This window comes from Spermophilus citellus (genome assembly GCF_964194105.1).
Source record: "Spermophilus citellus genome assembly, chromosome: 14".
Classification (NCBI taxonomy): domain Eukaryota; kingdom Metazoa; phylum Chordata; class Mammalia; order Rodentia; family Sciuridae; genus Spermophilus; species Spermophilus citellus.
In genome coordinates this window covers 78,781,852-78,795,887 of record NC_138194.1, presented here as the reverse complement: position 1 = coordinate 78,795,887, position 14,036 = coordinate 78,781,852, and the positions used below count along the sequence as shown (strand labels likewise).

At 33.8% G+C, this 14,036-nt stretch overlaps 1 pseudogene across 1 annotated transcript; it reads left to right on the top strand.

The window, feature by feature from the left end:
- The first annotated feature begins 11,596 nt into the window (after positions 1–11,596).
- LOC308633442 (isoamyl acetate-hydrolyzing esterase 1 homolog) lies at positions 11,597–12,023 on the top strand (annotated as a pseudogene). The gene has a single exon. The product of its transcript is annotated as an isoamyl acetate-hydrolyzing esterase 1 homolog (transcript).
- The last annotated feature ends 2,013 nt before the right edge of the window (positions 12,024–14,036 follow it).

Below are 14,036 nucleotides of genomic sequence, written 5' to 3'. Positions count from 1 at the left end.
GTCATTCCCTCAGACCCTAAGTTTGTGGAGCTTGGGGCTGAGAATCCTCAGCGAATTTTACTTGCCCTCCGGTAGCCACGCCCCCGGTAGCTGGTGCAAGAGACCTCAGTTGTAAGCATTGGTGGGAGCGGTAGCCCGGAGTTCCGCGCTGCGGGTCCCGCGCCACGTCTGATTCCCTCGGTCTGGCTATTGCGCTCACGGGAGAGCTGGGAGGGGCCCTTAAGGTTTCCCCAATGTGTGGAGACGGAAGGCTAGGGAATTACACACCTGTAGCCGCAGGTTTCAATGAAGTTATCTCCTCCGCCGCAGTCTGGTGACGTCAGTTCTCTGCTATGGTGGTATCTCTTGCAAATGGTGACAGGTCATTTCCCTTTGCCGGGTGACCAAGGCAACGGGTGGGTCCTTACTGTTTCTCCCAAGCCCCGTTTCAAACCTGTGGCCACTGCCTATGAAGGCTCGGTTGGCATTTACCTCCGTAGGATCAGAAGGGCTGACCAGTTGTTTCAGCCGGATGGATTAGTGTTGAGTCACAGCTGTTTGTCTGCGGGAAGCAGGCGAACGGGAGCTTGAATTCAGCCGATCCGGGCTCAGTGTGTGTTCTGAGAGGCCCAGACTGTTCGCCCCAGATCCACGTCAGCTCAGCATTGCCTAGTGAGAGAGGACATATTTAAAAGACTAAAAGGAAGGAATGTTAACATAGAATAATCCTGAAAGCAAAATTTTCTTTCAGAAGTGAGGAAAAAATTAAAAGATTATCAGATAAACCAAAGTTGAGGATGTTCATTATCACTAGCAACCTCCTTCAAGAAATGTTCCCAGAGAATCCTGCAGGGAGAAGGAAATTAATTTATATATCATAAAAGAATGACTATATTAAGAAAATATGATAACTTTCCATATTTTCATACCTAACATCACTTCATCAAAATATAGAAAGCCAAAAGTGACAGAACTGTATATTGGAGGAAGCCAAGAAGAAAAATCACATTACATACCCAAAAATCTTTACTGTCTATAGGAATCATTCTCATTTTTACTATGTGAGACTGCTCAACTTCCAGTCTACATAGTAATAAAGACTGTGATCTCTACACTTGATCCTCTTTGTTATGTTTAACCTATTGGAAGTGTAGTTCTATCTTTTGTTGCTTTTTATTTCAAATTTGATAGTGTGTAGTCCTGATATATGTGTAATTGTGTGTGTGTACATGTGCATGTGTGTGCATATATTGTTTTGAGTTGCAGGAGCAGACGTGAAATTTAAATTAATTTTACTTTTCAGACTTCAGGACACTTTTTCATCAGTGTGTTAAGACTTGTTCAACACACTACACCGTGGTACAGTGCATTTAGTGTTTTTTTTTCTTTTTTTGGTCTACTTTACTTTTATTATTTTTCCATGTGCTTCAAATTTCTCCCCTTTTTCTCTTCTCATAGAAACCTCCTAATGTGTTTGATTTATGCCATTAGATGTGAGGTATCTTTGAAAATTATATGGGATATGGCAAATATATGTCTTATTTAAATAACCTGTATCATGGTACATATTATTTTCTATTTCCTGTTATAAAAAAAGAGTCAAAACTGTTTTTTAATGATCTACCCAAATTGCTCTGTGTATCTATCATAGTTCATCAAGTTGTGGCATTGAATGTCACAAGATGCCTTGCCGCATTTTACTTTATCTTTTTCACTCTAATGTAAAATGAATAACTACATTCCCTCCCCCTCATCCTATATAGTGTCAGAAATACATGGCTTTATGAGAGATTTTGTGGGGGTTACATAACCACAAGCCAGAATATTTGTTCCTGGATTGCATACTTACTTATTTTCTAAGTATCATCATCTTGCAGCCCAAATGGCATCAAATACTGACATGCCCTGAGAGAAACATGAGAACTCCCATTTCTATATTCTAGGTAGTATAATCAACTTTATTTACTTTGGTCAAAAGAGTATAAAATGTTCGATGTTATGGTTTGGATGTGAAGTGTCAAAAAGCTCACATGTGAGAACGTTCAGAGGAGAAATGATTGGGTTACAAGTGTCTTAACCCAATTAGTGATTTAATTCCTTGATAGGAATTAACTGAGTAGTAACTAAAGTCCTGGGGTGTTGCTAGAGGAGTTGGGAATGGACACATGGCTTTGGGTATATGTTTATATCTGGCAAGTGAAATCTCTCTTTTTGCTTCCTGATCTCATGTGAGCTGCTTTCCTCTGCCACACACTGCACCATGGTATTCAGCCTCATCTTAAACTCCAAGGAATGGAGCTGGCCTTCTATGGACTAAGACCTCTGAAATGGTGAGACTTCAAATAAACTTTTCCTCTTTTAAGGTTGTTCTGTCAGATCTTTAAGTCATAGCAGTGAAAAAGTTGACTAAAACACCATATTATTGTTGAAGTTTGTATATTTCTAATTACTAAAGAGATCATACTTATTTTCATACACTTACAAACATTACATGTATTGCCTAGGCAAATCCTTTTTTGTAATTTTCTCTTAAATTTCTTATATTCTCTTGTTAAATTTATATTAAAATATTAATATTTGTCAAGGATGGCTGCTGAAATATATTTTTCCAGTGTGCTAAACTTTTTCTATTTAATTTGCTTGTGGTTTCTATTGCTGAGAAGAAATACCTTACTCTTCTATTTCTGATGTTTTAAGTTTTTCATGTGTGAGAAAGATTATTTGGCTGAATAATTTCTTCGAGTTGTTTCCACTTCTAAGTGTGATGATAACTGCTGATATGTTAGACCATTAATAGAAGAATTTTACAAGCAGTTACATGGTTTCAGTAAATCAGTGTCATCATATACTTAAACATAAAAGAAGTTAATTCTAATAATGGATCATTTATTTCATCCAACCTATGAATCAAGGAAAAAAAATTTAAAACTTCTGTCAGAGATATCTGACATTTTTGTGATTGAGATTTTAAATTTCATTATGGTGTTTAAGGTTAAATATAAAACTGTTTTTTATAATAATACAAATATAAATTTGGAGGGAGAAAAATTTCATTGTATAAATATCCTTGCTGACTTAAGATGCCTCTGACCAAAATGTTCTTGGAATTTTAGTACACCACATAAATTATAATCACATCTAAATAAGCAGTAATGTTCTTCTACCAATCAAAACATATTCTAGCAGCAAATTATATTTTCTTTTATATATATACAGAGTATTAGTAAAGATTACATATATAAAATTAGCTCTATAGTACATATTTTTTCACCTTCTGCTTGTATTAAAGGAACATTTAAACCTTTAAAAATTATCTGTAAATTAAGTTTCCATAGTGACATTGAATTATTTTTATAGATATAACCTCCAAAATATGCATGCATTTTTTTTAAACTTTGGAAATTTTCAATCAATGTATTCACAACCCAAGAAAGGTCAAATTCAACTTTTCAAGTTTTCTACAAATGATAATTATTGGAATTTAACTTGAAATTAAATCAGTAGAATATCTTTCTTCAAAATCAAGATAGGAAATAAGTCATATGATGAAAATTAAAATACTATGAGTTCTTAGTTCAAGCTGCTCTGACAGAATATCACAGACTGGGCGGCTTAAACTGCTGTAATTTATTTCCAAAGGCTAGTAGGTCTAAGTCCAAGGCACCAGGACATCTGGTATCTGATGGGGGCATTTTTATTTCGCAGATGATAAATTTTGTGTCCACACTAATCCCATGGTAAGTGTTACACTCTCATGACTTAATTATCTCCCAAAGAACATATATCCTAATATTATCTCACTGAGGATTATGGCATCAACATGGGTATTTTGAGGTACACAAACATGCAGTCCATAATGGTAATTAAGATTGGATTTTGAAATTTCATTCTTGTTCCTTAGAGAACATCAATTTATGGGATGAACTTTTAAAAACTTCATTTATTTCCTTAAGATAGATTCTTTAATGCTGGAGTATATGATGCAATATCTAAATGTGTAAAACACCTAAAATAATCAAAATGCTAGTAAATTATTTGGCTAAATTTGTTTTGTCAAAATACTCTGAAGAAAAGACACCCTGAATGAATGGAAAATATGTTTTTTCCACAATTATTTTAGCTGAAATGTTTACACATTTCAATACAAGAATATAATAAGCAATAGGCAACAATTATCATATTTTTTCATGGTTTTTCGGAGGCACCTTTCCTTCTGACTGAGGTCCATGTTCCTTCTAGTAGCTCTTTGCTCTGCTTCACTCTGGGTGATCTGTCAGCTTTTGGTATCATGATGTTCCATTTTTAATTTCCTTTTTTTTAGTATTTACAGCCAGAATCTAGGATGAGTTTATGTCTACCTGACATAAGTTTGACATAATTCAAATAAGGAATGAGTTATCTAATTATTTTCTTGGGTCTTTCTGGTATACAGTGATCTCTGACTACTGAAATCAATTCTAATATGAATTCTAGTATTCCTTCTCAGAGGAGTCGTAAATTTTAAACTTATTTCTGATAGTTTTTGGTAATCATACTTTACTCATTTGAGTTCTCCATATTAGATTACACTGATTTAGCTCTTCCATGTGTTGAGGAGACCAAGGAAACTAACATAGCTTGTACTAACAAGCTTCAATTTCTTTCGTAGTACATGTTGGCATTGCGATGTTCTAATGAAGTTGAAGTTTTTAAAATAATGACAAGGGAGTGAAATAGCTAAATTATGAATGTATAAGGGAATCCTCTAGGGGAACAGCAAATATAAATAAAAAAGTAAAGGCAGAGGAAAGAAAAACAATTTAGTCCTGAAAGATAGATCAGTGAACTCCATATGTTAAGAAAATTACCCTATTTGAATGACAGAGATATTCTTTAAAAGATTAATATTAAATAGAAGCTCAGAGATTCCCTAGGACAATATAAACCAGATTAATATATATATTTTCAAATGTATTCCTAGCAGATCAGAAGAGAAAGAAAAAGGCAGTAACAATCCTTGATGAAATATTTGCTGAAAATTTCTCAAATTTGTGAAAACATTAATATCTAGACCCAAGAAGCACAGTGAACCCCACTATGGTCAACACAAAGAATCCACTTATAATCATAAAATAATCAAATTGTTAAAAAGAAAAAGAGAAAGAGAAAAGTTTGAATGTAAGCAAAGAGAACAGAATTAGTCAAACAGGAGCAACAATAAAATGAATGGATGACTTCTCATCAAGAATCATAAAAGTTAGAAGACAATGGGATGACTTATACAAAAGAAAAAAGAATAAAAATTGGTAATTAAGAAATCTACATTCTGCCATACTATCTTTCAAAATTAAGTCTGATTAAGTCAATTTTAGATGAAGAAATGGTAAGAGAATTATATTCCCCAAGCAATTAACTCTATAAGAAGTGTTAAAGGAAGTTTTCAGTCTGAAAGGACATAGCACCTTAGCCACTCAGGTCTGCAAGTTGATGGAAGGGAGTTTTGGGAAAGTATTTTTGAGATTATGGGCAGATTCTACATTGTGATTGTTGTATTTAAGAAAATGCACACATTTTCAAAACATATTCAGAAAATTCCTTACTTAATATTTCATACTGTATAACTTGTTCTTTGATAAATGCTACAATAAGAAAGGTCTTCAGTTGGGTGCAACAGGGCAGAATTCATGACTTGGTCTTACTGTGCGGTAAGAAAATAAGTTTTTTTAAATCATTGTCTACTCCATTATATTTCCTATACCTCCTGACAGAATTTATATTGGAGCACGGAATATATTTAATAATGTCAATAAATAGAGTCTAGTATAGTTATAAATGATATACTAAAAAGTACTTGAATAAGTGACACTTCTTCTGGGTATGATAATTCCAATTTAAAATCATTTTGACTAGGGGGTTTGACAATGATAATTTTGTAATCATCTTTTAGAGACATTGAAAGCATAGTTTTTCAGTTTGCTCCACTCATGGATTTAAAAAAAAAAAAAACAACAACAAAGTTTGGATAGAATTCTCATTTTTGTTTTAAAACAGAAAGCTAAAATATTTAGCTTTAAAACTTATTTTAAATTTGTAACAATCCTAGTAAAGCAAGAAGAATTAAAAAAGTTAAATCCTAAGATTTACATGTGGGATGGAGTAAGAAAAAGTAAAAATTGTTCTAGGCTTTAATGAATCCAAATTTGCATTGAGGTAAAAAATTAATATAAAGAAAAAAATAGACAATAAAGAAGAAATTTAAAAGTTGATATTAACAATTTTTAATCTGTTATAATTCAATGTTTTGTATATCACCTGTGTTTAAAAAAAGGTTGAAGCATTTAAAGTGATATTAGACAGTAAAAGTTTTAAATGTTAATGGTATAATCAATATATGTTTTAAAAATCCAATTTCTTTAAAACTCTAATTTTTATTCATTAGTTCTATTTAGAAAAACAATTTTGGGGATTGTTATTAGATTAGGCACTGAGTAAAAACAAATGATATTGACAGAATAGTGATAGTGAAAGAACTAATAATAATTGTTCTTCATGCACCAAAGTATTTTGGGGAAAACATAACATCTAAAACAAAGAGACTTTCTCTCTTTAACAAATAGTAACTAGTATAAATAAAACTTGGAAGCTGCCCTGCTTTTGTTCTCCTTTATTATACTAACCATTTTGGTTATACTGTGTTTCAGGATATAAAAGGGATCCACAAAGATAAATATAAAGGTGCTAATGTTAGCACAGCTTGATTGATTTGCCTTCTTTTGAAGCTCACTCAATTCCAAGACTCTTTGCAAATTCCCCATGATAAGTTCTTTAAGTTTGAGATCCTTTTCTGGAGAATTCAAAGGGGCAATGTCTGATAAAACTTTTAAAATTCATTCCTGCTTTTTACTAAATGACAAAGGCAACAGTTACATACTTAACTATTTTCACACATAGCAAACCAGTGAATGGCAGCAAATAGACCAAACACACAAAATGCAAACAATGTGCAGGGGTAAAACACCTAACCTAGAATTACAATTGTGTTCTGACACAGAAACTTTAAAAACCTTTTAGATGCTTGGACTGGGAGTGTCCCTCAGTAGTAGAGCCCTTGCATAGGATGCATGAGAACCTGGATTCATTCCCAGTATGACAAAACCAAAAAACAAACAAACAAAAAACTTTTATACATCAAAGTCCAAACAATTTTGTATAATGATAACAATAATATTTTACTTTGTTTTGTTTTAGTACTAAACACTGTGAAAGGTCATATGTATAATTAACTTTTTCAGTCTTTGGGTCTGGCCTATGACTGACCATTTTCATAAATGCAGAACTGGGACACTGAGAGGTTGCATGGCATGCTTAAGTGACATAGACATTTCATTAGGCCAACGTATATCAGAATTAAGATTGAGATAAATTGCCAAAGGATCAGAGCTTATTCATTTTTACAAAAGCATTTAAATACTACTACTACTAATAGATTAGTCTTACGTAGCAGCAATGATGATAAGAAATATTAATAAAATTATTGAGTGTTTGCACACTGAAACATTAAAGAAGTAATGAAAATTTTAATACAGAAATGCTAAAAGAAAGCTAATTATGAGAAAAATTGAAGTTCAATGCCCACATTAGTTCTTGTACACACATTTACTGTGGAACTGTTTAAAGTAAGTACTAATTCTTTCTCCTTATTGAGCTCTGGCCGTGAGAATTTGTGTTCAAAGAAAAAAAAATAATTTGGGTTAAAAAATGTTTACAGACAGAAACTAAGAATGATTATTTACTTGGACTGGATGCCCTCCAAATTGAAAATCAAAAGTATTTAATTAAGAAACTGCTTTGAATATTATATACAAAAAGCAAATTTTCTTGTTTTTTAAGATAAGCACATATTGTTTCCTGTCCTGACAACAAAATAAGCAAAGGTAAATATTTTAACTGAGTATATATGAAAATGTATTGACTTTAGGTTAAGTTACAGATCGGTCAAAATATATAAAAGCAGTTAAAATATTCCCAAGGTAATTTTTCTTTGAGTTGTGATTATGTTTAGTCATGGCTCTTCCTAGACTGAGTTATGAGCAAAGTCGGAGAAAAAGGGAGCAAGACACAGAAAAGAAAAACAAAGAGATGGGGAGGGATTGGTTTTAAATTGGAGAAAGAGGTGGGGATGGTCAAATGCTTTTAGGTTCCACTTCTTTAGTGAAAGGTATATTTGTTCAGGTATGGAGATGGGGAGCAGAGACCCGGAGGGACTATTGAGGAACTATTTTGAAAGTGTAGAGAGTCTATTAACAAAGCCAGTTAAAACCAGGTAGGAAATCTTCTGAATTAGGAGTTTGGAAAAGAAATAGGGGTCTGGTGCATGCACAGGTTATTGTCAGATGGGGAGAACCAGCAATAATGTGCTCCAAACTTCATCAAGCTATGAAGATTCCATAGCATTGTTGTGTACAACCTGGACTTAGCCAAGTTAAATAGTACTTTAGTGGTCTGGTTAAATCCCACTGGTTCTAGTGAAATAGAAATTCAGCTTCCCTGCTTCTTGTTGAAAAAGGAAAAATATGAGGTGAAGGTGGCTCAGGTGGAAGAGTGCTCAAGATGAAGGACTTAAAAGGAAAAGAAGCCAGCTCTTCCAAGAGGCACCATGAAGGTGCAGGAGAAGTCTTTTGGCCTCTTTCTCTTGAGGAAACCAGTGTACTTTCTGGAACATGGAATAGACCGGAGGGGAGACTGGAAGGTAGACTCCAGTGCAGGTGGCACTTTCTCTGAGTAAATTACAGGTACCAACTAACAGGACATAAACAATTAAATCATTTTAATAATAATAATAATAATAATTATTATTATTATTATTATTATTATTATAGCTAGTTAAACCCCTTGAAAGTGTCATATGCAAGAGCCACTCCTACAAATTCCAATCTGTTAAAACAAGTTACTGAATCCTATGTGCCCAAAGCCTTGCCACCTATTTAGATAACCAATAAATATACAATAACTGCATTAACTTAAATACCTTTTGAATTTTGGGCATTCAACACTTGCCACATAAAAACGAAGTTCTAAGCAAAATCTTACAGATGATATTCCATTTCATTGACTTTTTTATTAAGAGTGTGAGGTCCCACTTATATTAGGTGTTTTATATTTCTATTTTCTCATACATATTTGGAGATATTAAAATTTCTTTTTAAAGATATTATACTATGTGATATACTGTCAAGAGACCACATCTAGTTGTAAATTATAAACCTAATTTGAGATAATTGGTCAATTTTTTTCAAAGGAGATTACTAAAAGAAGTCTTCTAAAAAGTGCCTGGGAAGGGGTACTGATCTTCACTTCCATTATTCTGCTTAGTGGCTGATTCTGCATTTTTATTAGAACTAAATGTACTCTTTCCTACACCCTGCCTACAATACATGAGTCATTTTAAAGATCAAATTCTAAGATTCAAGCAAAAAATGATAACAAGACAAAATTTAATTTCACATGCAGAGCATTTGTGACAAGCTTGAATGGTTGCTTGACTGTTCCTTAGATTATATATTTTTTTTTTCTCTCAGGCTCTCATGACCTATTCTATGTCTCATAGGAAAAGAGAATGTGTCTCATGGCAAATTTGGTTTTTGGTATTGAATTAAGGGAACCTTGATGTGAATGCTATCTATTGATGTGCTTATTTTCACATCAATCCAGTGTATCAGAAAAGTGGATTCAATTACATTATAATGAAAAATTTAAATTATTTCATTCCTCACTGTGGGTTGCCTGTTTCAACTGCCAATAACTAATAGTTCTACTTCATAGGGGGGATACTTGAATTATACAGAATTCAATAGATCACAAGTTCTGCACTCTAAATCTACCTCTAAACAGGATTTTAAGAAGACAAATTGGTTAAAACCCATCATGCATATTCTTAAAAATGGTCTAGTTTACCATAATCTATTATGGCCATGAAGTCTATGACAGAGAGCTAGAAGTCACCCTTATACACCTTTTACAGGGAAGGTTATCTGATGTTTACATGGCATTATCCAACTTGATAGCCAACAACAAAATAAAATCTTCAAGCTATTTGTAGTAATCTTATTAGTTGTTTGAAAGGTCAAGTCCAAGTTCTTAGACCTTCTTTTTGGTCTATCTCCTGACCCAGTTTTGGCCATGACAAATGGTATTGAAACCCTGTGGGATTAAGCAGTGGCAGATGTTCTCAACTGTACACAGTGGCATATAGTGCCAGGAATGAGGAACTTAGATAGCTGCGCTCCCCTGTAAGGAAGTTCTTATTTGATTGGATAGACATCTTTTATTATCAAATAAATATAATAATATAATCAATGCACAAAGAGCATCTGCGTTTCACTTCCAACACTGAAGACTGTGAGATGAAAGTCAGTTTGTACAGACATGGATTGCATATTTTTGGGAGAAGTATTGAAAATTATACTCTATAACTTGTGTTCCTGCTATCCAGTAATATGGTATCCAGTATCCATATTTTGATACTGAAGGAACTGTTGGCATCCATGCTTCCAATTGAGTAAAAAAATAATAATGATTAAGCTGTGAAAAACTGCAACATGAAACAGTCCAAATATATACCATGTGGGATAGCAGGAGGGAGAAAGTTGAAGCAATTTTATTTTTGGCACTTTAATTACCTTCATTATCTGTGTTCTCTACTGGCTTACATAGTCTTTGTTTCAATGACTGATTGATTTCATCTGCCCTAGTAACTCCCTGAGATCTCAGATAAGGATCTGAGGCTGTGGTCCTGATTGAAGGAAGCCTTAATTTCTAGATACCGTTCATCTAGGTTTCTCTAGTCCAGAATAAGTCTTGTTATATTCATCTTGTGTACAGAACTGATTACTGTCTGGAGCATTTTCTTACTCACTGGTTATTAGAAACTTTCTTATACCTTATGATATCCTACTTAGGAGAATTCTTCAAAACTGACAAGACAAATTTTTAATAAAGCAAACAATTGTAAAACTACTTACTCTCTTTCTGGGAAAATACTTGTCATTCTGAAATGCTGAATTAATCCCACAGTGATCAATAGAGGAGAAAAAGAAAATAAGTTTAAAAAAGGAATTCAAAGTAAATCAGAGAGTCTCTAGGAGTTTACATGTTTTCCTTTATCCTGCTGAAAATTTTTATTGATCCATATTAATTATGTAGAATGATAGATTTCATTATGGCATATTTATACATTCATAAAAAATAATTTGAGCTGGACTCAACATTCGGCCCGCAATAATATGGCAGTGTGTGCGGGGGTGTCTGGAGGGAGCTCTCTGCCCTAGCCTCCAGAGTTGCTTTTCGGGGAATCCATCACCCAGTTTTCTTTTCAGCAGGGTGTATGGGGAGCATCATTGACTGACAAACTGGAAAGAAAACGTGATGTTCTGAATCATGGGTTTTCAGGTTTCAATACCAGATGGGCCAAAATTATTCTTCCAAGACTAATCAGGAAAGGGAACAAATTGGACAACCCAGTAGCAGTTACAATTTTCTTTGGCACCAATGACAGTGCACTAAAATATAAGAATCCCAAGGAGCACATTCCCCTGGAAGAGTATTTCCCCTGGAAGAGTATGTTTCAAACTTTAAAAGCATGGTTCAGTACCTGAAGTCGGTGGATGTCCCTGAGCATCGAGTCATACTCATCACGCCACCTCCAGTTTGTGAAAGAGCCTGGGAAAATGAGTGCATCATGCAAGGTTGCAAATTAAATCGCTTGAACTCTGTTGTTGGTGAATATGCCAGTGTGTTTACAAGTTGCCCAAGACTGTGGCTGATGTCCGTGACCTATGGACCATGATGCAGAAAGACAGTAAGGACTTCTCATCCTACGTATCCTCTGATAGACTACTATCAGAGTAGGAAGAGTTCTATCACCAAAGGAAAATGAATTTTTGTTTTTATACCTCTGGCCTCTTAGAGAGAAGAAGGTCTCTTCTCCGCCTTTGCTGCTTCCTTACTGGAAGAATGTAGCAGAAGCCCAACATGAACTAAGTCTATTGGGAGATGGAGACCATTAGTCAATTCTAGGAAATTCAAGTCTGGTTGTTAATTTATAGATTGAAGTTGGTGATAACACATAGATTCCAAGACAATTGAGTGCAGAATATTTTTTCTCTCAAGCTTAAAATTCTTCCTCACTATGCTGGATCAAAACACCAATTTTTGCCACTAATGTTTATAATAAAAGTTTTGAGATTCTTCCAGGAAAAAATAAAAATAATTTGATTAATTACATTCCTCCAAATCTCTTCATCTCTCCTCTCCTCCCTCCTCTTGATCCTCTGGTCTGTAATCTAATTCTATAAAGTCCCTCTACCATTTTATTCCTTTTAGCTTCCAACATATGAGAGAAAGCATTCTCTCATATTCTTCTGAGTCTGATTTATTTTGCTCAAAGTTATGGTTTCCAATTCCATTAATTTTCTGAAAATGACATAAATGTATCCTTTATGGTTAAATAATACTTCATTGTGTAGATATGCATACAGGTATATGTATATATGTGATATAATATACCATGTACATATATTATATGTGTATATAATGGTTTTCTGTTGACACACATGTAGGCTGATTTCATAACATGGCTGTTGTGAATTCTGCTGTGACAATATACTCATGGGTCTTTCAAATATCATAACTTTAATTCTATTTGATAAACACCAAGGAGTGGCACAGTTGGATCTACTTTTGGCTTTTGTAGGAACCTCCTTACTGATTTCCATAGTGGTTGTACTAATTTGTATTCCCATCAATAGTACACATGAATGAGTTCCTTTTCTTTGCATCCTCTCCAGGATTTATTGTTACTTATATTCTTGATATTTGCTATTCTAACTGGAGTGAGATGAAATCTTTTTGATTTGCATTTCCATGATGGCTAAAAATCTTAAAAAATTTTTCAAATAATTATTGGTCACTTGTGCTTCTTTTGAGATACGATTGTTCAGTTCATTTGCCTATTTATTGTTTGAGTTAATGTTTTTTTTTAATATTGAGTTTTTTGAGTTCTTTATATATTCTGGATATTAGTCCTCTGTTGGGTGAACAAAAATTTTCTCAAAGTCTTTCAGTTGTCTCTTTACTTTGTTAATTATTTCTTTTGCTGTGTAGAAGCTTTTAAATTTGATGCTATTGCATATGTTGATTATTTTCTGTTATGGGGTCTTATTCAGGAAGTCTTAATAGCTATCTATATGTTGAAGTATTTCTCCTATTTTTTCCTTCTAACAGTTGTAAAGTTTCTGGTCTTAGGGTAGGTATTTGATCCATTTTGAGTTGATTTTTTTTTGTACAGGGTGAGAGAGGGTGTTCTAGTTTCATTCTTCTACATATCAATAACTACTTTTCCCAGCTGCTAAAATAACCATTCTTTTTCTAATTTTTTTTGGCACTTTTGTCAAAATCAGATGAGTATAGTTCTATTGGTTTGTGTCTGTGTCTTCTATTCCGTTCTTAGTTTGGAAGTCAGTTTTTATAACAGTAATGAGTTACTATGGCTTTGTAGTAAAATTTGAAGTCAGCCAGGGTGCTATGGCAGGCCTGTAATTCCAGAGGCTCAGGAGGCTGATACAGGAGGATTGCGAACACAAAGCCAACCTCAGCAACAGAGAGGCACTAAGCAACTCAGTGAGGCCTTCTCCCTAAATAAAATACAAAATAGGGCTGGGGATATGGCTCAGTAGCCAAGTACACCTGAATTCAACCCCTGGTGCCCCCCTAAAACAAACAAAATTTGAAATCATGTATTTTGATGCCTCTAGCATTGCTCTTTTTTTTGGCTCAGGATTGTTTTGACTATTCTGTTTTTTTTTTCCCATATAATTTCTAGTATTTTTTTCTAGTTTTATGAAGAACATCATTAATGTTTTATGGAAATTGCATTAAATCTGTTGGTGGCTTCTTTGAATATAACTTTGACATATCAGGGGCAGTGTAGATTTTATTATAATCTTTTTAAAACTCTTAATTCTATTGTACTCCTTATCTCAAATAATCATTTGATGCACTGAGTGTGATGGTAATTTACA